This window comes from Silurus aristotelis (assembly GCF_946808225.1).
Source record: "Silurus aristotelis genome assembly, chromosome: 28".
NCBI lineage: Eukaryota > Metazoa > Chordata > Actinopteri > Siluriformes > Siluridae > Silurus > Silurus aristotelis.
This window is the reverse complement of record NC_139601.1, coordinates 16,847,551-16,872,473: the sequence shown is the minus strand read 5'-3', so window position 1 is coordinate 16,872,473 and position 24,923 is coordinate 16,847,551. Positions and strand designations below refer to the sequence as shown.

The 24,923-nt window shown below is 41.0% G+C and overlaps 4 pseudogenes across 4 annotated transcripts; all 4 read right to left on the bottom strand.

Moving 5' to 3' along the window:
- Nucleotides 1-1,348: 1,348 nt before the first annotated feature.
- On the bottom strand, nt 1,349-2,341 carry LOC310722337 (trace amine-associated receptor 1 pseudogene; annotated as a pseudogene). Its single transcript has one exon. The product of its transcript is annotated as a trace amine-associated receptor 1 pseudogene (transcript).
- A 4,136-nt stretch (nt 2,342-6,477) lies between these two features.
- Nucleotides 6,478-7,470, bottom strand: LOC310722169 (trace amine-associated receptor 13c pseudogene; annotated as a pseudogene). Its single transcript has one exon. The product of its transcript is annotated as a trace amine-associated receptor 13c pseudogene (transcript).
- Nucleotides 7,471-17,489: 10,019 nt separating this feature from the next.
- On the bottom strand, nt 17,490-18,482 carry LOC310722178 (trace amine-associated receptor 13c pseudogene; annotated as a pseudogene). The gene has a single exon. The product of its transcript is annotated as a trace amine-associated receptor 13c pseudogene (transcript).
- Nucleotides 18,483-21,798: 3,316 nt separating this feature from the next.
- On the bottom strand, nt 21,799-22,785 carry LOC310722255 (trace amine-associated receptor 6 pseudogene; annotated as a pseudogene). The gene has a single exon. The product of its transcript is annotated as a trace amine-associated receptor 6 pseudogene (transcript).
- Between the last annotated feature and the right edge of the window lie 2,138 nt (nt 22,786-24,923).

The following is a 24,923-nucleotide window of genomic DNA, read 5'->3' as shown; positions in this document are numbered from 1 at the left end:
GACAGGTGTTAAAATACTTATTTGCAGCTGTATCATACAAATAAATAGTTTAAAAATCATATATTGTGAGTTCTGGATTTTTTTTTTAGATTATGTCTCTCACAGTGGACATGCACCTACGATGACAATTTCAGACCCTCCATGATTTCTAAGTGGGAGAACTTGCAAAATAGCAGCGTGTTCAAATACTTATTTTCCTCACTGTATGTAATTCTTCTGCAGCATAAATGTCTGTGACCAAATTAGGTCTTACTGATGTTGATATTCGGTTTCTGATACTTTCAGTAATTTTTACACTCTCATACACATATAATAATATAATGGAAAAAAGACTAGAAATTACAAAATAGATTTTATGTATATTAAAAAAGTGTCTAAAACAAAGACTCCATATTAATATCAAACCAAAATTTTAAATGTAAAAACTCACCATATATTATCTATATAAAAGTCCACAACACATTTTTACGATATTTCATCTGCTGGTATACTAATAATAAATATTCTTAATATTTGCTTTCTGATGTGAAAGTATATTTCAAATTATTTGATTTCTATTATAAGCAAATATAATTTTGACTACCTATATAAATAAATGGCTACATCTAACTGAATTGTATTATATGAATTACAAAGCAATATTGCTATGATAAGGGATACATTAGATCAGTAGTTTATATACGGTAATGATATGATTCAGGCACCATAAAGGGGTCAAAAAAAGTAATTTTATTAAAGAACACTGATTAATGTGGAGTCTGTTTAAAATATTTGCAGAGTTATGATTAATTTCAAGTAGAATTGAGACAAAACAAGATAAAGTTTTGAATGATTTTTAATTGTAGCTCAATAACATCAGCTAATGAACTGTAAATAAAATAAGGAAGTAAACACGCTAGAAACACAGACACTAAAATGCCGAGGACTTTGGCTGCTTTTCTCTCAGATTTCATGGAGTGGGAGGTGATTTTCTGTGTTTGAGGTCGTGTGTGATTATTAAGCTCTCTGATAGCAGTGGCGTGTTTCTTAGCGATCAGAAAAACCCGACTGTACAATATGATTATGACAGAAAGTGGAAATATAAACGAATATACAGGATTTCTTAGCGATCATAAAATTAATTAATTCAAAGAATTTAATTCATATATGAATCATTTTCATGTGTTGTGTGTTTGTGTGTGAATAATTCAACAATTTATCTAGACCAAATTTATCCATAGTCGTTTAACTCTTCCTCTAGCAGAATTTATTTGGAATGTTTTTGATGCGTTGGTATTTTAGTAGTTTCTCAGACAGACTGATTTTCTCATCTGTCTTTGTATGTGTGCCTTAAGAGCACAAAACATGTTCAAGAAAAAACATTGATTAATGAAGAGTCTGTTTGGAATATTTGCAGAGTTATAATTAATTTAAAGTACCTCCTAAACCACGAGTAAAACAGAGCGTAAATAATTGGATTAATGCTGGAATTTAGACAAAGAATGGTCAAAACTTTGTTGATTATTTCTCCCTGTAATTTAATAACATTCCCTAACAGAGTGTAAATGTAATACGGAAGTAAACACATCAGAAACACAGACACTAAAATGCCGAGGACTTTGGCTGCTTTTCTCTCAGATTTCATGGAGTGGGAGGTGATTTTCTGTGTTTGAGGTCGTGTGTGATTATCAAGCTCTCTGATAGCAGTGGCGTGTTTCTTAGCAATCAGAAAAACCAGACAGTACGATATGATTATGACAGAAAGTGGAAATATAAATGATCTTACAAGATTAATTGCAGTCCAAATCTCAGTCAGAAAGAGAAAACACTCTCCAGGACACATTACAGTATTGTTGAAAATTCCATTGAAATAAGTGAGTGCTAAAACATATGCAAAATTTAGAGACCAGTTCAAATAAACCACGATTATCATAATCCTAATAGAGATTGTGTTTGTGTAGAAAAATGGGGTTAAAAGAGCCACATAACGATCCACAGCGATGAGAGCGACAGTGTATATGGACACAATCATGAGGAATCCAGTAGTTATTAAAAATAAAGCGCAATAGTTTTTCCCCAAAATCCAGCATGACTCGATCGTCCAGATTAACATCGGCGACATCACTAAAGCACCGATGAGGAAATCCGACACGGCCAGAGAGAGCACGAGCATGTTGGTCGGCGTGTGAAGCTGCTTGAAGTGAAGAACAGAGATGATGACGAGCAGATTTCCACACACTGTTAGAAGAACCACAGCAGCTCCACACACATACAGTAAGATATAAACTGCAGGAGATAGAGATCTCTCTGGACAGGAGAAATGCTCACAGCGATCCGAGACATTAAACTCCATCAGGTTCATGAATAAAACATTACTCTGATGTCTACAAAAGTTAAACCAAAATCCTCATAAATGAAAAGCTATTATAACATTGTAAACGCACATTACAATAAAATGAATTAGAGGTCAAACAGAGCTGGTGCTTTTATAGTTTAAGAAATGGATTACACCCCTAAGTTTGAGTGACAGAACAGTACATATGATGTCATGCCGTTTAAAAAAAAAGTTGAAAATGAATTCCATGTGCACACTGCTGTAAATATGTGCTTCAAATAAACATGAACACAAAGTGCACAGAGTAGCAATGTCCGTTAAATAATGCTAAACAAATACATCATGAATCAAGCATATGTATAATAAAAGGTGACAAATACACACACAATGGGAATACACCTATTTTAGCCACTTTATTTAAAACATGGGACAAATCTAGTGATTTTTAAAGAAAGTCAGAAAATTGCTGGCACTTAAGAATCTTTAGTTCTTTGGTTCAAATTACAACAAATAAAGTAGTAGTTTCCTTCACACGAATTCATACGCATGTATAAAAAAAACACAATTATTCGACATTTCCGACTACACTTTTTGTCTTTATGTATTAGACTTTACAATTAGAGCTGCTCCCAGTGAACCAGTCACCACAATATACACTGTTATTACTGTTTAATTGTGCAATAATAACAAAGCTTTTTAAGCTACACCATGGGTGTGTTGCAGGCATACCAGGCTGACTTGCTGCGGGATTCAGACGAGGGACTCCGGGGCTGATGAACCTTTGGGCCACGAAGCACACAGTGCGGGCCATTGGTTGGTCCATGCCAGCCCTGGTGCCCACAGAACGGCATCTGTGGCTCACCTTGTCAGACCTCCCTGACAAGGATTGAACAGTGCTCCTGAATGCCCCAATTGCTTCTCCTGGGCTGTTCGTTGACACTGTAACAGCGGTTGTCGACAGATTCCAGTAGTCTAAAAAGCAGTCGGCTGCTTTTCAGCAGTACCTCCCTCGCCACTCCTAGGGGGCCATACGGTGGCCCCAGCCTGGTCCTTCCGGGCATCGCGTAGCCCAGAAAGAGAGCGTTGCCACCCGATCTTCGTGGGGAGGGCCTAGGGGCCCCTGGCCATGCACTAGGCCCAAGAAGGAGCCGGCTGAACTGAGGGTCACCCTTGCTTCGAACAAATGGTCCATGGCACGTAAGTCCTAACGGCTTACATCTTGGAGGGCGGTGTACACCTCATGCTACAGTGCCCTTCCCTCCCCAGTGCCACCGGATGTGTTTCAGAGCGAGGACCCCCTCCAGTGGGTGTCTTCCCCCACCTCTGCAAGAAAAGATCACTGTGGATGGGGGAGACCCGCTGCCTTTCAGGAGTCTTTGACGACTATAGTATGCTACTCCAGCCGTTTGGGTCCAGGAGGCCGGTCTGCTAGCTCTGCCACGGAATGTGTTTCAGGGTGCAGTCTCTCTCCAGTGGTTTGCTCCCTCTATTTCCAATGCTGCGGATGGGGGAGACTCTCCGCCTTTCACCGCCAGTCAACTCTGCAGAGCACTGCTCCAGCTGCTCTGAGTGGGTCAGAGGCTGACCCCAAGGGGTTGGTATTCTTAAGGGAGTTTCTGACAGCCTGGGAGAGGCTGCCAGAGGTCTCTCAGTGTGTCCTGCATACTATAGGGGTTACTCGAATTCAGTTCAGGTCCTCTCTACTCCCCGGTTCAACGGGATGTGTCCCACCGTGGTGGGTCCTGAGCAGGCTTTGGTCCTGGGACAAGAGGTGCATGCTCTCCTAAACAAAGGGGCCATCAAGGTGGTTCACCCCTCGGTCAGAGAGTCAGGTTTCTACAGCCCGTACTTCGTTGTTCCAAAGATGGATGGCGGGTTGAGTCCGTTCCTGGATCTCCGCTCCTTGAACCCCTCACTACTCCAGGGCATCCGCATTTGAATTATCTCAATGACTGGTTTATATTGGCTCGATCAGAGCTTCAGGCAGTCTGGCATCTAGATGTAATTCTCACCTGCATGAAGGAACTGGGGCTAAGACTGAACGCCAGGAAGAGTGCGCTTTCTCCAAGGCAGAGAACAACTTTCCTGGGCGTGATGTGGGACTCGACCAGGTTGCGGGCACAGTTGTCTTCCGCCTGGATCGCAGTTATCCTCACTTACAAAGGCTGCCGGGTCTCATGGCGGCAGCATCCAGTGTGATTCCCCTTGGCCTCCCCATATGAGACCCCTTTCAGTGGTGGCTCCGGGGCAGAGGGTTTTCGTGTGCCCTTTGAGCCTTAGATGTGTGGAGAGAACGGATCCAAATGCAGGAAGCAAAAGAGTTGAGGAGAAAACAGACTTTAATAAAGAAACATTCAGCAATGGGGCAAGGCAAAAACACAGTCCAAAAAAACGGCCACGGGCTGAAAGACAGGCAAACAGGGCGATGCAGGAAAGACAAAACCAAAGCCAAAAAATAGTCCAATAATCTAAAGCTGGCAAACAGAACAATATAGGAAGGGCACAAAAAAAAATGCCAAAACAAAACCAAAGTCCAAACTGGGTACTAGGGAGGCACAGCAGAGCAAAGCAGTGGTCAGAAACAGGATCAGAAAAAGGATCAGGATCAGGAAAAGGAACCAGAGTAGGCAGGGTGGCAAAAATATTCTCCGGGACTTTGGAAGACGGCGAGATAATCTGGCCCCAAGCTAAAGTCTTGGGTGTCCTTAAAAACGAGGTGGCCGACGACTCGAAAGTGTGCACCTTGTGCCTGGAAGATCTAGAATCATGATTGTGGAAAGAAAAAGGTTCAATTTTCAAATTTTCTAAATGAATAACAAGAAAACTTGATAGTAAAAAACAACTGGACAAATTATTTACAGATTGTCAAAGAACCAGAGCGTCTTTTTTTTTTTTAAGTGCATGTGAATTAACCAAATTCACTCTAGAAGACTTTCAGATCTGCATCAAATTTCGTGGTCTCGATATTTAGGGTGGTTATTTTGTAAGATTTTGAATATTATCACTAGTTTCATTTTGTATATTCCTTTTTAATTTCAGGTAAGTTTCATGCAGCACTGTAAAGTATTTAAGACAAATTTACACTTACAGCATTGACAGCTTTAAAAAAAAGTCTAATTTGTCATAAAAGATATAACATTTTAAAATGACACATAGGAAAATGCTACATGATCTTTTCTAATATACTGTGTGATAAATTATTTTCCTCCTGCAAATTTCCATGATATAAATATTCACCTTTATGTAATTCTTCTGCAAATTAGGCCTTACTGATGTTGATATTCGGTTTCTGATACTTTCAGCAGATTTTACAGTCTCATACACATTATTCAAAATAATAATATAAAATAAAAAATAAATAGAAATTACAAAATAGAATTAACATTACTATTTTTTTATGTATATCATAAAAGTGTCTAAAACAAAGACTCCATATTAATATCGCACTTAAATTTTAAATGTCAAAACTCACCATATAATATCTATATAAAAGTACACAACACATTTTTACGATAATTTCATTGGCTGGTATAATAATTTTTAATATTCGTAATATTTGCTTTCTGATATGAAAAGGATTTTATTCCTATTATAAGCAAATATAATTTTACATTAGATGAGGAGTTGATATACAGTAATGATATTATTCAGGGAACATAAGGGGAGAGTTATAATTAAGTAGAATTGTGACAAAAAAGATAAAAAAAATTGTGAATGATTTTTATTTGTAGCTCAACATCACATAATAAACTGTAAATATAATACGGAAGTAAACACGCCAGAAACACAGACACTAAAATGCCGAGGACTTTGGCTGCTTTTCTCTCAGATTTCATGGAGTGGGAGGTGATTTTCTGTGTTTGAGGTTGTGTGTGATTATTAAGCTCTCTGATAGCAGTGGCGTGTTTTTTTGCGATCAGAAAATTAATTACTTAAAATAATTTAATTAAAAAATGAATCATATTCATGTGTTGTGTGTTTTTGTGTGAATAATTCAACAATTTATCCAGACGCTTGTTAAATTATTCCAGTAGTAGTCATTCTAGTAGAATGAATTTGGATTGTTTTTGATGCTTTGGTATTTTAGTATGTTTATCAGACAGACTGATTTTCTCAGCATTTTCATCTGTCTTTGTATGTGTGCCTTAAGAGCACAAACATGTTCAAGAAAAAACATTGATTAATGCAGAGTCTGTTTGGAATATTTGCAGAGTTAGAATTAATTTAAAACACCTCCTAAACCACGGATAAAACAGAGCGTAAATAAATGGATTAATGGTAGAATTTAGACAAAGCATAATCAAAACTTTGTGGATAATTTCTGCCTGTACTTCAATAACGTCACCTAAGAAACTGTAAATATAATACGGAAGTAAACACGCCAAAAACACACACACTAAAATGCCGAGGACTTTGGCTGCTTTTCTCTCAGATTTCATGGAGTGGGAGATGATTTTCTGTGTTTGAGGTCGTGTGTGATTATTAAGCTCTCTGATAGCAGTGGCGTGTTTCTTAGCGATCAGAAAAACCCGACTGTACAATATGATTATGACAGAAAGTGGAAATATAAATGATCTTATAAGATCAATTACAGTCCAAACCTCAGTCAAAAAGAAAAAACACTCTCCAGGACACATTACAGTAGTCTTGACAACTCCATTGAAATAAGTGAGTGAAAAACTATATGCAAAATTTAGAGACCAGTTCAAATAAACCACGATTCTCATAATCCTAAAAGAGATTGTGTTTGTGTAGAAAAATGGGGTTGAAAGAGCCACATAACGATCCACAGCAATGAGAGCGATAGTGTATGTGGACACAATCATGAGGAATCCAGTAGTCATTAAATAGACAATGCAAAAGTTTTTCCCAAAAATCCAGCATGACTCGATCGTCCAGATTAACACCGGCGGCATCACTAAAGCACCGATGAAAAAATCCGACACGGCCAGTGAGAGCACGAGCATGTTGGTCGGTGTGTGAAGCTGTTTGAAGTGAAGAACAGAGATGATGACGAGCAGATTTCCACACACTGTTAGAAGAACCACAGCAGCTGAACACACGTTCAGAAAGATATAAACTGCAGGAGATACAGATCTCTCTGGACAGGAGAAATGCTCACAGCGATCCGAGAGATTCAACTCCATCAGGTTCATGAATAAAACATTTCTCTGATGTCTACAAAAGTTAAACCAAAATCCTCATAAATAAAAAGCTATTATAACATTGTAAACGCACATTACAGTAAAATGAATTAGAGGTCAAACCGAGCTGGTGCTTTTATAGTTTAAGAAATGGATTACGCCCCTAACTTTGAGTGACAGAACAGTACATATTATGTCATGCCGTGTAAAAAAAGTTCCATGTGCACAATGCTGTAAATAAGTACTTCAAATACACACAAACACAAAGTGCACAGAGTAGCAATGTCCATTAAATAATGCTAAACAAATACATCATGAATCAAGCATATGTATAATAAAAGGTGACAAATACACACACAATGGGAATACACCTATTTTAGCCACTTTGTTTAAAACATGGGACAAATCTAGTGATTTCTAAAGAAAGTAAGAAAATCTGTAGCACCTAATAATCTTTAGTTCCTTTTCAGGAACTCAAGTCGCGTCAGAACGCTTTGGGAACGCGACTGCGTTGTCCATGCTCTGAATAATGAGTGTAATCAGTAAAAATTTAAGGCAGGCTGTCACCGGCGTTGTGACGTCATGATCAGAAAGTATAAAACGCTCATGGAGAGAAGCCAGTTTCAGCTTCTGTTTGTTCATGAAGGGCTCTGTGTAAATTTAATGTTTTTTGTTTGTCGGTAAGCATAAATTCCCTCCATCCGGTAAGCTCAATGAGCACATTTTGCTCCCAGCAACACAGCCTCAGCATCGGGGTTTGCCATTTTTTCCCTGACCTGCACACCAAGGTGTCCAGGTCCTGTGCGTAGCCTTTTTCGGCTCGCCCCTTCAGCCCCAAGACCGCCGTATATTCCAACATCCTTGGGCTGAGGGATTATTGAGGCTTCGGTTCATTATGTTCACACTCAAGCAAATCAGATCTGAGGACTGGTTTGTCATAGTAGATCTAAAGGATGCGTACTTTTATGTACCCATCCTCCCTTCTCACAGGGAGTTCCTACGAAGCCTACGTGCCTTAGATGCTTGGAGAGATCCGGAGTTCTTACTTCAAGGCCCCATGTTGGGAGTCCCTAGTCGTCGCATAGTGCTAACGACGGATGCGTCCCCCCACGGGGTGGGGAGCGGTTATGAGTGGCTGCTCCATGCAAGTTCTATTGCCTAGAGATGCTGGCGGTGCTTCTGGCTCTGAAATGTTTCCTCCCAGAGTTTAGAAACCATCATGTGTTGATCTGCTCGACAACACCACAGTGGTCTCATATCAACCACCAAGGGGGGTCTGCGCTCGCACCCCCTGTACAGGCTGGCGTGCCAGATCTTCCTGTGGCTCCAGGGGAAGCTCCTCTCCCTGAGAGCAGATTACATCCCACGCCATTTGAACGAAGCAGCAGACACCGTGTCAAGACAAGGGTCCGGAGCCGGGGAGTGATGCCTCCACCCTCATGTGGTGGAGCAGATCTGGAAGAAGTTTGGATCTGTTCGTGTCTATGGAGATGTCGCACTGTCCTCTGTGGTCCTCCCTATATCCACCAGCCCCTGCTGAGACTGGATGCCATGGCACAGCATTTCACCTTATCGGCCGGCTTCCAGGAGTTCTGGAGAGAGTTCGCAGGGATGGAGTCCATCTCCTCCTGGTAGCCCCACGGTGGTCGGGCCGTTCGTGGATCGCGGGCTTGGTGGCCCTTCTCGGGCAGCCTCAATGGGAGATTCCTCTGAGGAAAAGCTGTGGAAGCGGTGGCTGTGGCCCCTGAAGGGGCACAGCTCAGAGGTTCTGTTCTCTTCACCAAGGTAGTAGAGACCATTCTCCAATCCAGAGCTCCCTCCACGAGGAGATCATATGCCGGGAAATGGTGCCTGTTCACTCCGTGGTGCGCCTGGCACCAATTGGACCTGGTTCAGTGCTAAAGTTTCTGCAGGTACAGATCGCATAAGGGTTGGCTCCGTCCACCATTAAAGTCTACATGTCCGGTGTTTCAGCATATCCCCCGAGGTCCCCCGTGTCGGCATTCACTGAGCAGGGACCCGCTCCTGACACATTATCTCCGCAGGCCTCCGGTGCGACCAAGAGTGCCTGGGTGGAACCTGGCTGTAGTGTTGGAGGCTCTGTGTAATCCCCCCTTTGAGCCATTGGCTGAGGTTTCGTGGCGGCACTTGTCTATTAAAACCATGTTTATTGCTGGCTATTTGCTCTCTGAGGAGAGTAGGTAATCTCCAGGCCCTCTCTGTGGCCCCGTCTTTTCTGGAGTTCAATTCAATTCAATTCATTTTTATTTGTATAGCGCTTTTAACAATGAACATTGTCTCAAAGCAGCTTTACACAGATAATGCGGTGATTAAAAATGAATATGTTCTTTATGAGTAAGTTTGTCCCTGATGAGCAAGCTGGTGGCGACTGTGGCAAGGAAAAACTCCCCGAGATGGCATAAGGAAGAAACCTTGAGAGGAACCAGACTCAAGAGGGAACCCATCCTCATCTGGGTTACACCGAATGTCCATTTGTGGCAGGTATACAATGTTGCGGGGTACAGTGATGATGATCAAAAGCGAAATGTATTCCTGAGTCAGTGTAGGAGACTGTTGACATCAACTACAGTCCAATCCAGGCAGGCCTGGATGAAGTGGGAAGATCCACGGGGGGAGAGGGGCAGGAACAGTGGTCACTGGAGCCTCAGGAGCATGTTTAACTCGACCGAGAGAGAGAGAGAGAGAGAGAGAGAGAGAGAGAGAGAGAAGAGGGTGACAGGAAGAGAAAGATATGGATTATTAAGTGTACCTATTGTTGCATGAGAGTTAAAGTCACTGTGCAGTTTGGACTCCGGCAAGACTCACTATGGCAGCATAACTAAAAGGGAGAACCAGAAGGCAACACAGACATGAGGGATCTCTGGGATAAGAGACGGCCCACCACACCACCATCAACACCCTGAGTGAACACGTGAATGTGAGGGGACGACAGCGTACAAATATCCCAGTTCACCAAACACTCTATATCAATGTTCCCTCCAGATCTGAGCCTTTACCTGAGAAAAAATCTACTGATTAAAGGCTTGACTGAATAAATATGTTTTCAACCTCGACTTGAACACTTATTTAGTTAAAATAAGTCCAATCTCAAACTAAAATCCACCGACTGATCCTCCTCTCTCTTCTACCGGGTTGCGTGGGAAGTTCGCACAACGATCCCTCTTCAAACGGACAGAAGCAAACGATGGAGCAGACACTGGTAAGGGTTCAGACAACAGTTCCTCTTCGGCCGGAAGTAAGTAATGGAACAAGCACTGATAAGGATTCGCACAGCAACTCCACTTCGGCCAAAGATGAGTAATGAAGCAGACACAGGTAAGGATCCGCACAGCGGCTCCTCTTCAACCGGAGATAGGGGTTGCGGCAGGCACTGGTAAGAAATTGACAACAAGGGAAAGGGTTACTCTTCTCACAGGACAGCATCAATCATTTAAGTGTTACCTCTTTTTGGGATAGGGGGGAAGGATCGGGCAGGGGGTCATCTGACACAATACAATAGTCCGTCGTAGATGGCAACCAGGGAGCTCTCTCGTTCCCTCCACGGGACGCACCCGCTAGCTGGGGGCCACTCCCCTTCCACAAGCCGACGGCCGTTGAAATACAGCGACGGACAGTAACTTCCTCACAGAACAGTGATGGCCGCCTCCACTGGCAGAGGACAATTTCTCTACGTTCACAGGACAACAGTGGTGAGTACAGGATTTGACAATCAACAACTAGATCTTCTTACCACAGAGCAGTGATGGCAGCATTCAATGGCGAAGGACAGTTTCTCTAGGTTCACAGAACAACAGTGGTGAGTACAGAATTCGACAGTCAACAACTGGGTCTTCTTACCACAGAACAGCAATGCATAGATCTCTCATAAATCCTCTTCAACTCAGACAGATAGAGCTGCATTCCTGTACAGCATATGCTCAACACACAGCAGTTAATTAATTTCAGTTTGACCTTCAGAGCCCACAAGTAGCCAACTGGGGAACGGGCAGACACAAAATTACAGTTTCCACACCAGTGCACAATTCAGTCACTTCATATGATCACACGTGTTCACTTCACATTAGGCACTGCAACTCACATCAACTCACAGTGAATAGGGTCTCTTCTCGTGGTCCCGGCCAACTCTCTCCGCTCAACTGACAAACTGTACATCCAAGCTGTGTAGGTGGTCGACACTGCTCTCCAGCTCTTCCTTCTCTGCATACAGTCTTTCCCGTCCTTTAACGATCTGCCCTCTCGTGTACTGCTCGACAGGATCAACAGATCAACAACCAAAGATTTCCTCCAGTCTGCATCAACCCCAAAGATTTCGCTCCAAAGTTTTTCTTCCTCTCCTGCACATCAACCGGATCCTTTTATAATCCCCCTCACAAACCCATATCCCTCGTGGCCCAACCTCTGCTCATTGCCCAGCTGCCACTCATTCCCTCATTAGCAAGCTCCGTCAGCCTGTTTACACGGAAAAAACCCGGAACTGTTCTGGTGTTACATTAAACTCGCTCCCACCGGAAACAAGAATGGGGAGGAACAGTTCCGCTTATTTCGTCACCCCGTGACACTCGAGTCAATAATCACACCAAGGTCTTTGACAGCCGTACACGCTGAAACAGAAACACCATCCAGAGATGTTAGGTAATCGGAAAGTTTGCTTCTAGCTGCATGTGGTCCTAGTAAAAGTACTTCCGTCTTATCTGAGTTTAGCAGAAGAAAGTTATCGAGCATCCACTGTCTAATGTCCTTTACACATTTTTCAACATTGTTAAGCTGATCTCTCTCATCTGGCTTTGCTGAAATATATAGCTGTGTATCATCAGCATAGCAATGGAATCTAATACCATGTTTATGAATAATTTCTCCAAGAGGCAGCATATATAAAAAGAAAAGCAGAGGGCCTAAGACAGATCCTTAAAGAACACCAAACTTTACCTCAGAGAGTGTGGAGAACTCACCATTAACATCAACAAACTGATAGCGATCAGTCAAATAAGACCTGAGCCAAGAGAGAGCCGTTCCCTTTATTCCAACAACGTTCTCAAGTCTAGCAAGTAGTATAGTGTGATCAATGGTGTCAAAAGCTGCACTAAGGTCGAGCAAAACAAGTAAGGAGACAAAACCCTGATCAGAGGCCAATAACAGGTCATTTACCACCTTAACTAGCGCCGTCTCTGTGCTATGATGAGGCTGAAATCCTGACTGATACATTTCAAAAATATTATTCATAAGTAGGTGTGAGCATAACTGCTGTGCTACAACCTTTTCCAAAATTTTGGCTATGAAGGGGAGATTTGATATTGGTCTGTAGTTGGACAGCTGACATGGGTCAAGGTCAGGTTTCTTAATGAGGGGGTGGATAACTGCCAGTTTGAAGGATTTTGGTACAAAACCAGTGCTAATGGAAGAGTTTATTATTTTTAAAACAGGTTCAATTACCTCTGGAATGATCTGTTTAAAGAAACTTGTAGGCGAGGGATCGAGAATGCAGGTTGATGATTTTGATGAGGAAATTAATGAAATTAAGTCATTCTCGTGAATAGGAGTAAAACTTTGTAATTGATTGTCTGTTATAATGACACTGCTGTCTACAGGGTTACTTGTAAAATAATTTGGATTTATATTAACCGTCTGGATTTTTTGCCTGATGTTTTCAATTTTATTATTAAAAAAGTTCATGAAATCATTAGTACCTAATGATGGTGTGCATGTGAGTGCAGTGCTTTTATTCCCTGTTAATTTTGCTACCGTGCTGAATAAAAATCTAGGATTCTGCTTGTTATTTTCTATGAGGGTGGAGAAATATGCTGATCTAGCAGCACTAAGAGATTTTCTATAAATTAGGAGGCTCTCCTTCCATGCTATTTGAAATACTGTTAATTTTGTTTGACGCCATTTACGTTCTAATTTTCGAGTGGTCTGTTTTAAGGTGCGTGTATGATCATTATACCACTGTGCTAATTTTTTCTCCCTGATCATTTTGGTCTTAAGGGGAGCTACATCATCTAGGGTATAACGTAATGTTGATTTTAGGTGTTCAGTGGCCCAGTCGAGCTCTGCAGGGTCAGACGGAGATCTATCTAATATCGTAATTTCTGGAAGATTGTTAATAAAACGCGCTGCTGTAGCTGACGTGAAAGTACGCTTAACACGATAACGTGGTGAAGTAGTAATGCAATGACTGAGGCAAATTTTAAAAGAGATGAGATAATGGTCTGAAATAGCTTCAGACTGTGGAATTATGACTACGTTTTTTAATTTTTAATCCAAATGTTAACAACAAATCGAGAGTGTGTCCACCACTATGAGTGGGTCCTATAACATTCTGATTAATTCCAACTGACTCTAGAATGGACACAACAGCTGCTCTTAAGGAGTCTTCCTGATTATCAAAATGAATGTTAAAATCACCAACAATTAATGCTTTGTCTAGAGAAGTAACTAAATTTGTGATGAAATCTGCAAATTCTATGAGAAAATCAGAGTAGGGCCCTGGGGGGTCTATAAATAATAATTAGTGGAATTGTCTGACTGGACCTGCTTTCAGACACTGAAAATTTTTCTGTTGGTGTAAAGAACTTCAAATGTTTTACATTTGTGTTTAGTCTTTTGTGTGACGCTTAGATTATTATTATAAATAGCTGCGACTCCGCCTCCTCTGCCATTTAGACGGGGTTGGTGTATGTAACTATACCCAGGAGGACTCGCTTCATTTAATGCTAAATATTCATTTGGTTTAATCCATGTTTCTGTCAAACACATTATTTTAAACTCCTGGTCGGTAATAATTTCGTTTACATTAAGCGCTTTAGACGTGAGAGATCTAATATTCAGCAATCCTATGTTTAGATCAGAGGTGCTGGCTGTGCGTTCAGTCCTATTTAATTTTATGTTAATCAGGTTACTAAAACAGACTTTCTGAGAATTCCTATATTTTGGTTTCGCTCGGGGGACAGACACAGTCTCAATTTGGTGGATCCTGAGGGACGACTCTGTGCAGCTAGCAGACGGTTGATTTAGCCTGTCTGTCTGCTCCCTGGCCTTGGCTCTAGACAGTCACTTGTTAACTAGTGCTGTTCTGAGACTATGACCTATACTACAAGAAATGAGAGCAGCACCTTCCCGAGTGGGATGGACACCGTCCCGCCCTAACACGCCAGCCTTGCCCTCAAAAATGCTCCAATTATTAATGAAGCCCACATTATTTTTGGAGCACCACTCGGACATCCAGCAGTTCAGCGACCATAACCTGCTGTAGGCTACATCGCCACGTCGTTTTGGGATGGGGCCAGAGCATATTACAGCATCCGACATTGCCTTCGCTAATTTACACACCTCTATAATATTACTCTTAGTAACCTCTGACTGTCGAAGGCGTATATCATTAGCTCCTGTGTGAAAAACTATCTTAGAGAACCTGTGCTTTCCTAAGAATCTAAGCTGACCTGCTATGTCCGGCGCCCTGGCTCCCGGTATACACATAACCTGTGCTGCTGGTGCCCCTAAAGGTCTAGCTAATTTCACGTGCCTCAGAATGGAGTCTCCTAAAACCAGAGCTCTTTCAGGTTTCTCAGCGGGTGCTTCACTGAGGAGAGCAAACCTGTTGGACACGTGAAGCGGAGAGGAATGGTGCTCCCGTGGGCGAGCCTTAGCGTTAGCTTTGGCTTTGCGAATATGCCGCCGAGTCGTCACCCATTCGCCCCACTGCAAGGGCTCTAATGCCGGAGTCGGGGGAATATTAACTTCACCTAGGGCATCCAGACTTTCCCCTGCAGAACCTGGACTGCTCTCGCACTCACTACTTCTCTCAAGACTCTGGATGCGCTCCTCTAATGCTAAGATCTTCTCCGTCAAAGGGCAAACTAGCTTACACTTCTTACAGATAGAATTATCGCTAACAACGGAGAGAGACTGACTAAACATGTCACACTTCACACACTGAATGAACTGGATGTTCGCCATAGCGGAGAAATTACGTACCCTTAATGTGGTTAATGTACTGTGTGTTCGTAGTTCTGGTGGGAATATCCTCCACGCACTGCTTTCAAATTCTCAAACAGGGAAAAAAGCGCTCTTCCGAAAGCAAAAATACACGAGACGGAGCCAACGGCAAAATAGCTGCTTGCAGCTTGGTGCGTCCGTGTTCAATGAGGCGCTTGGCGAATATGTTCACTCCAGGCATGGCCAGTGCCTTCCTGCACCCTAGAGTGGGTTACATCCCCAAGGTGCCCTCGGTCGTCTCACGACCTGTCAGGCTCCAGGCATTTAATCCTCGTCCATTTCAGACCCCAGACCAGGAGAGATTGAACCGGCTGTGCCCGGTCCGAGCACTAGACTATTATTTCCACCAGACAAGTCCCTGGTGGAAGTCGAAACAATTGTTCATCTGCTACGGCCCTCAGAGGAAAGGCCTTCCTGCTCATGAGCAGACAGCATGAATTATTGACGCTATTGCATTCTTCCCGCTCCGTTCGTGTCAAAGCGCACTCGACCCGGACTATGGCAGCCTCTAAGGCTTGGTCTTTTGGAGTGTCTCTCCAAGACCTCTGTGACATTGCAGGCTGGTGGGTGGACAAGTTTTACAACCTTGACCTCTGTGCCACTCCTGGCACCCCTGTCCTTTGACCTAGATGTGCCCATACACACTAGTCAGGGACTGGTCAGTGTGGTGGTATTGGACTCTCGTTGCCAAAGCATTCCAATGCAGCTCAAGTTCCTAGAGACGTTTTAATGTTCCCATTACAATGAATAAAGAAGTTGATTTCTTCACACACACATTCATACACTTGTATAAAATACACACAATTATTCACCAGTTTCCGACTACACTTTTTGCCCATATATATTGTTTAGTTCCAGATTTAGACACGCTGTGTTCCTAAACCTGAAAGTGCCATCAAAGCAGACAGTTCTTATTTTCAATATATCTTTATTGTACCCAAATGGAGAAACCCAAACAGGAATTAAACTTGTGATCAAGAACAGAATGATGTCTGGAGATTTACAAACTGTTCTTATGAAGACTGGAATCATGATTGTGTAAATGAAAAGGGTTAATTTTCTTAATCAGTAACACGAAGACTCAAACCAGAGCGCTTTTTTTTTTTTTTTTAAGTGCGTGTGAATGAACCAAATTCACTCTAGAAGACTTTCAATTCTGCCCCAGAGTTGTGGTCTGGACATTGGGGTGATTATTGTGTAAAACTTTGAATATTATCACTAGTTTCATTTTGTATATTCCTTTTTAATTTCAGTTAAGTTTCATGCAGCACTGTAAAGTATTTATAACAAATTTACACTTAGAGAATTGACAGCTTTAGAAAAACAGTTCGATTGTCATACAAGATATAACATTTTAAAATGACACATAGGAAAATGCTACATGATCTTTTCTAATATAGTGAGTGATAAATTATTTCCCCCCCTGCAAATTTTTACTATATAAATATTCACCTTTATGTAATTCTTCTGCAGCATAAATGTCTGGGACCAAATTAGGCTTTACTGATGTTGATATTCGGTTTCTGCTACTTTCAGTCGTTTTTACAGTCTCATACACATTATTCAAAATAATAATATAAAAGAAAAAATATTAGAAATTACAAAATAGAATTAACATTATTTTATTATCTATATTATAAAATTGTCTAAAACAAAGATTACATATTCATATCAAACTACAGTTTTAAATGTCAAAACTCACCATATAATATGTATATAGAAGTCCACAACACATTTTTACAATAATTTCATTGGCTGTCTAGTGATTTTTATTATAACTTGTTATAATAAAAATCTTATATACTTGTTAAAGTATATGTTAAATGATTAGATTCCTATTATATTCCTTAATATTTGAAGTGTAAATAATTTCAACTAATAATAAATGCCTACATCTTACTGAATTGCATTATGTAAATCACAAGGATATATTGCTATGATAAGGGATACATTAGATCAGTAGTTGATATACAGTAATGATATTATTCAGGAACCATAAGGGGTAAAAAAAAGACTTTTCATGAAAGAACATTGATTATTGCAGAGTCTGTTTGCAATATTTGCAGAGTTATGATTAATTTAAAGCACCTCCTAAACCACCGATAAAACAGAGCGTAAATAACTGGATTAATGGTAGAATTTAGACAAAGCATGATCAAAAAATTTTGAATGATTTTTAATTGTAGTTCAATAATGTCACCTAATAAACTGTAAATAAAATACGGAAGTAAACACGCCAGAAACACAGACACTAAAATGCCGAGGACTTTGGCTGCTTTTCTCTCAGATTTCATGGAGTGGGAGGTGATTTTCTGTGTTTGAGGTCGTGTGTGATTATTAAGCTCTCTGATAGCAGTGGCGTGTTTCTTAGCGATCAGAAAAACCCGACTGTACAATATGATTATGACAGAAAGTGGAAATATAAATGATATTATAAGATCAATTACAGACCAAACCTCATTTACTAAAAGAAAACACTGTCCAGGACACAGTAAAGGACTATTTAGGATTCCATTAAAATAAGAGAGCAATAGGATATATAATAAACTTAGACACCAGTTAAAATGAATTGCAATGCTCATGGTCCTCGTATTGATTGTGTTTGTGTAGATAAATGGACGTGACAGAGCCAAATAACGATCCACAGCAATGAAAGTAATATTATAGATTGATACGACTAAGAGGAAACTTGTAATCAACAAAAAGCAGATACAGAAGCCGTTCCCAAAAATCCAGCATGACTCAATCCTCCGGATTAATGATGACGGCATCACTAAAGCACCGACGAGGAAATCCGACACGGCCAGAGAGAGCATGAGCATGTTAGATGGCGTGTGAAGCTGCTTGAAGTGAAGAACAGAGATGATGACGAGCAGATTTCCACACACTGTTAGAAGAACCACAGCAGCTGAACACACGTACAGTAAGATATAAACTGCAGGAGATACAGATCTCTCTGGACAGGAGAAATGCTCACAGAGATCCGAGAGATTCAACTCCGTTACGTTCATGAACACAGCATTTCTCTGATTTGTACAGAATTTTAAATAATACCTCATACATTTGTTGCTAGTAATGTAAAGCTATCATACTTTGCTTCTTTTTATAGTGTAGAAATTGACCAGACCCCGCCCTATTTTAAATGACAGAATAGTACATGAAGTCTTCTCTGGGGTTTGGTGTAGTTTTTTTTTTTTTTTTTTTTTTTGCATGTGTGTGTTTTTAAAATAGGCCTAAATGGCAATTAGCATTGTTTTATTATACTGAAATTTATGCAGACATGCAACATTTTATATTAAAATTGCAACACAGCAGACAACAAGAACAGGTAGCATTTTCAACATGCCAGCAAGCAAACAATACATATAAAGAAGATTTCCTATTTCCTATTAGGGGGCGCCACAGCGGATCATCCGTCTCCATCCCCCCCTGTCCTCTACATCTGCCTCTTTCAAACCAGCTACCTGCATGTCTTCCCTCACCACATCCATAAACCTCCTCCTCGTTCTTCCTCTTTTCCTCCTTTCTGGTGTCTCCATCCTCAGCATTCTCCTACTGATATACCCCATGTCCCTCCTCTGCACATGTCCAAACCATCTCAATCTCACCTCCCTCACCTTGTCTCCAAAACGTCCTACATGCACTGTCCCCGTAATAAACTCATTTCTAATCCTGTCCATCGTCGTCACTCCCAACAAACATCTCAACATCTTCAGCTCTGCTACCTCCAGCTCCACCTCCTGTCTTTTACTCAATACCACTGTCTCTAATCCATACAACATCTCAGGTCTCACCACAGTCCTATAAACTTTCCCTTTCACTCTCACAGATACTCTTCTATCACTAATCACTCCTGCTATTACTCTTCTCCACCCACTCCACCCTGCCTGCACTCTTTTCTTCACTTCTCTAACACACTCTCCATTACTTTGCACTGTTGACCCCAGGTACCTGAAATCCTCCACCTTCTCCACCTCTTCTCCCTGCAACCGCACCCCTCCACTGCTCCCCCTCTCATTCACACGCATGTACTCTGTCTTACTCCTATTACTTTCTATTTCCAGATGTCACACCATGTATCTCTCTATCTATCTCTGTCTCTAGCTTCTACATACATGGTGCTTCTCCACCTTTTGCTTGAGGATGCCACATAGGTGCTCAATAGGGTTAAGGTCTAGAGATATACTTGACCACTCCTTTACCTTCAGTAAGGCAGTTGTGATCTTGGTGTTGTGTTTGGGGTCATTATTATGTTGGAAAACTGCTGTTTGGCCCACTTTCTGAAGTGACGGCATCATTTTCTGCTTCAGAATGTTACGGTGCATGTTGGAATCCATGTTTTCCTTAATGAGCCGCAGCTTTACAGTACCAGCAGCACTCATGCAGCCCCAGACCATAATACTACCACCACCATGCTTGACTGTAGGCAAGACACAATTTTCTTGGTTCTCCACACATGCTAGAAACCATCAGAGTTAAACAAGTTTATTTTAGTCTCATCAGACCACAGGACATGGTTACAATAATTCATGTTCTTGGACAGGTCGTCTTCAGCAAACTGTTCAAGGGTTTTCTTGTGAGTCAGCTTCAGAGGAGGCTTCCTTCTGGGGCGACGGCCTGCAAGTGGCATGTGGTCTGAGCACTGACGAGCAGGCCTTTTGCTTTTGCAACCTCTAAAGCATTGCTGCAGCACTCATTCGTCGTTTTTTGAAGCAGCTTCTGCACCTGATGCATAGCATAAGGACGCGACTTCTTTGACGGACCCTTGTGAGGTCTGTTCCGAGTGGAACCCGTCTTAGAAAACCTCTGTATGACCCTGGTCACTGTACTGTAACTCAGTTTCAGGGTGTTACTGATCTTCTTACAGCCTCAGCATCTTTGTGGAGAGCAACAATTCTACTTCTCCAATCGTCAGAGAATCTTTACCATGAGGTGCCATGTTGAACATTTAGTTGTCAGTATACGAGAATTGTAGTCAAAACACCAAATTTTAAACTTCTCTAATACAAGATACACAAATGTTTATGGTCCTATCAAGCAGACAAAAACATGAACTTGACTGATGGCAAAACTCACAAGAAGCTCAAACAGAAGAATAGGACTATTCATTTGGAGTTCCTTGTATTCCAGGACCTCATGGTGGCATTATGGGGCCATTCTATTGCAGATGCTCTCTCTTAAAGATATGTATTTTGGGCACAAGCATCACTGACAGCAGGTTCGGAGATGAGGAGGGGGGTACTGTGACAACGAGCTGCTCAAAGCCCCCGCCAACTATGGGCCAATGCCCCTGTACACCATCATGAAACCTTCGATATGAACACCCTTTTCCCCCCATTTTCACTAAATTCCATTACCAAATGTCACCAATGCACCATCTATGCCATGGTCTTTGTCTGTGTTTTACCCATTGTGGCAGCCAGGCACTTATACTCATAATAATAAGTATTAATACTCACTATATTATGAAAGGAACATACAATCCTAAAAAATCAATTTGGATGGTTATTGCTACTGCTTGATAACTGGCTTGTCTAGCCCATAATTGATGATGCAATGGTACATTTTATCCTTATTCATATTCTATGATTGTGTTTCGAGGTCACATGCACATTAGTAATAATATGAAAGTGAAAAGATTTTATATGCAAACTAATGCAGTGTCGTTCAATCAGCATCCTTAACTGCCTAAAATGCCTCAGTATGCATAGATATCTTTAAAACACTGTAAACACTGTGGTCACTTTGCTAAAATGACGTATATTTGCATCCAAACATCTTTTCAAAACTGTTGTTATATTGATCATTTATTTATTTTGACAAAAGATTCTACAGCAGAGTTTACAAGTTAAGAGAGAAATCAAGTTTAAAAATCACAACTTTTGACATTTTGTGTGGGGTTTTTTTGTGCACCTGACCATCCAGCCATATGTGAATCTTCTCCGAATTGCTTCCCAAAGTTGCTTACAATTGTGTAGAATATGTTCATATGCTGTTGCAATATGATTTCCCTTCACTGTAAGTACAGTAAGAGGCCCAACAGGTGTAACCCTGGCATTTCCACTCTACACAGCAAGCTCAATAAAGACACGGTGTGCCAAGACTGATGTGGAAAATCCTTTCTTGACCCCTGACATCAACACCACTGAACAAATTTGGAATTAATCGGATCTCTGACTACATATGGATTGTTAAAAAAACTATATCTGTACTGATCTTTTGTAACTTGTATATCTTAAAAGGTTCCATTTTAAGTTTTTTATGAGAGTCTGTAGAAATCAATAATTTCTAAAATAATAGAAATCTTTGTTCCAGTCTTTGACAAATTCATGAAAGAACATTAATTAATGCAGAATCTGTTTGGAATAATTGCAGAGTTATAATTAATTTAATGCACCTCCTAAACCACGGATAAAACAGAGCGTAAATAACCGGATTAATGGTGGAATTCAGATAAAGCACAATCACAAGTATCTGAAATATTGCTGCTTGTATTGCAATAATATTCCCTAATAAACTGTAAATAAAATATGGAAGTAAACACGCCAGAAACACGAACACTAAAATACCGAGGACTTTGGCTGCTTTTCTCTCAGATTTCATGGAGTGGGAGGTGATTTTCTGTGTTTGAGGTCGTGTGTGATTATTAAGCTCTCTGATAGCAGTGGCGTGTTTCTTAGCGATCAGAAAAACCCGACTGTACAATATGATTATGACAGAAAGTGGAAATATAAATGAATATACAAGATCTATTACAGACCAAACCTCATTCAGAGAAAGAAAACACTCTCCAGGACACATTACAGAACTTGTGACGGTTCCATTGAAATAGTAGAACACTGTGTTGTATGCCAAACACACCAGAAAGTTAAAGTTAATCACGATGCCCATTGTCCTTTTAGATATCATGTTTGTGTAGAGAAATGGGTTTGACAGAGCCACATACCGATCCACAGCGATGAAAGCAATGTTATAAATGGATAAGACTGTAAGAAAACCATCAATTAGCCAAAACATGGTACAGGGGCCTCTTCCAAAAATCCAACAAGATTCAATTGTCCAGATCAACATCAGTGGCATTACAACAACGCCCACAAAGAAATCTGTCACAGCCAAAGAAAGAACGAGCATGTTGGTCGGTGTGTGAAGCTGCTTGAAGTGAAGAACAGAGATGATGACGAGCAGATTTCCACACACTGTTAGAAGAACCACAGCAGCTGAACACACGTACAGTAAGATATAAACTGCAGGAGATACAGATCTCTCTGGACAGGAGAAATGCTCACAGAGATCAGACTGGTTAAACTCATTCATAAATACACCATTTTTCTGATTTATACAGAGTTTAAAGTAATACCTCGAAAAAGTTGAATCTACTGATGTATAATGTAGAACTGTACAAATCCAAAAAGTCACAATCGAATGATTTATGCCTCAGGCAGAGCTAGTGCTTTTATCGTTCAGAAATTGGCCACACCCACCCAGTCTGAGTGACAGCATGATGCCTATCATGTCATGCCTTGGAATTGGGTTATTTTTTTTATATCTCAAAAGACAAATTTACCATTCATGTTTCATCACTATGCATCTCATAATTACTTAGAATACTATTGTAGGCTTTAGCTGTTACTTCATTTTAATAGCTATATATCAAATATAATAAATATAATCTATATACAATATTACATACATATATATTTATTTATTATATATAATATCTCTAAATATTATCTTATAAAATCTTGTTATATGAAGTGGTTAAGGCTCTAGGTTACTGATCAGAAGGTCAGGGGTTCATGTATCATGGCCGACCCTGCGCTCTAAAAAAAATTGCTGCTATATGCGAAGTATAGAATTTCACTGTGCTGTAATGTATATGTGACAAAGTTCTACTCTATTAGTAAAATAAGTCGTCATTAAACTATATGAAGTACCTTAAGTACCAAGATCAACTGCTCTCAACTGTTTCAAAAGTGCAATCTGATTAATAGAATTATATTTATTGTACACAAAGGATAAGCAATGCATAAAATAAATGGTAGTAAAGGAAATCTTTTTTTGAGTGTGGAAATATTTAGGTTTTCATCTGTTTTTCCCTGAGTGGATGAAATGATGCCTCCAAGAATGTGTTTTTTTGTTTGTGGTTTGTGCATACAAAGCTAATACAAATCTACTTTAACACCTTTACAGGTACAGGCCTCAAAGGTTTTTGGTTCTGTTCTCTTATAGTGACCTTTAAACAGCCATGCGACATTTTGGACTGAAATTGCACCACAGCAACATTAACAAACAAGTAGTGTTTCCAGCAAGCTAGCCAGCAGACAGGCATCTGGATTTACGGCTAGCCCTGCACTATGTCTTAAATTGGAAGTTTACTTCTTGAAGGAAATCTGACTACTACTGGGGATCACCACCAGCTTGTCTTCAGGCCTCCATCCTCAGACCCTGGCCATGCATCTTTTGCTCAGGGGATCCTTCCTTGTGGGCCTCCCACTTCATATGGGCCAAATACAAGGTGGTATCAAAAAGTTTCAAAAATAACTATGCTAAAAAATCCCCAAACTATCCACAAAAAAAGATCAAACATGAAATTCTACGGCAAAGCTGCCACGAATCGTTTGAGGTGTTTTGAGCAGTATGCGTGCTTCAAGAGCTTGTGAACAAAACTGGACAATGACGAGAGATCAGGAAGACCTTCAACGAACTAAACCCCCAAAAATGTCAAAACCACCTGGCAACTCGCGCATAATGATTGTCGTCAAACGATCCACATGATCTCACTTATGCACACACCCTACTCACCAGATTTGGCTCCTGCGGACTCCTAGAAATCAAGACCCAGCTTAAAGATCTGGTGCAAATCGCAGAAGGTTTTTAAAGAAAAAAAAAAGAAGACTTTCAGGACACATTTTAGAAGTAAAATGCTGAAAGTGCTGGATGTCTGTGCAAGGGAACTATTTTGACAGTGATATTGTGTAACTGTTGATAAATACCAGTACGGGTACCAGCCTCCACTATCTTCTGCCCAGGAACAGAAAGCCTTTGTCAAGCATTGTTGCCGTGCCTGGAGAAGAACCGGCGTGGTGCTCCTAAACTGTCAGAAAGTTCAGGTTATAGGATCCAAGGCAGATGCAAAAGAGCAGGGGAGAAAAGCTGTGCAGAGCTGAATCGGGAAGCCGATTCAGGGTTCCCGACTGCAAAGGAGGCGGAGACCAGTTTCAAGATCCTGGTTGAGTCTCTCGGTCTGTCCGTTCGTCTGGGGGTGAAACCCAGATGAGAGGCTGGTCGAGATGCCCAGGAGGCGGCAGAACTCCCTCCAAAACTGTGCCGAGAATTGGGGTCCGCGGTCCGAGAAACGATATTTCTGGGGAAACAATGAAGGCGAAATATGTACTGGAGGGGCAGCTTGGCGGTTTCCTTGGCAGATGGCAGCTTGGGTAGAGCGATGTGCG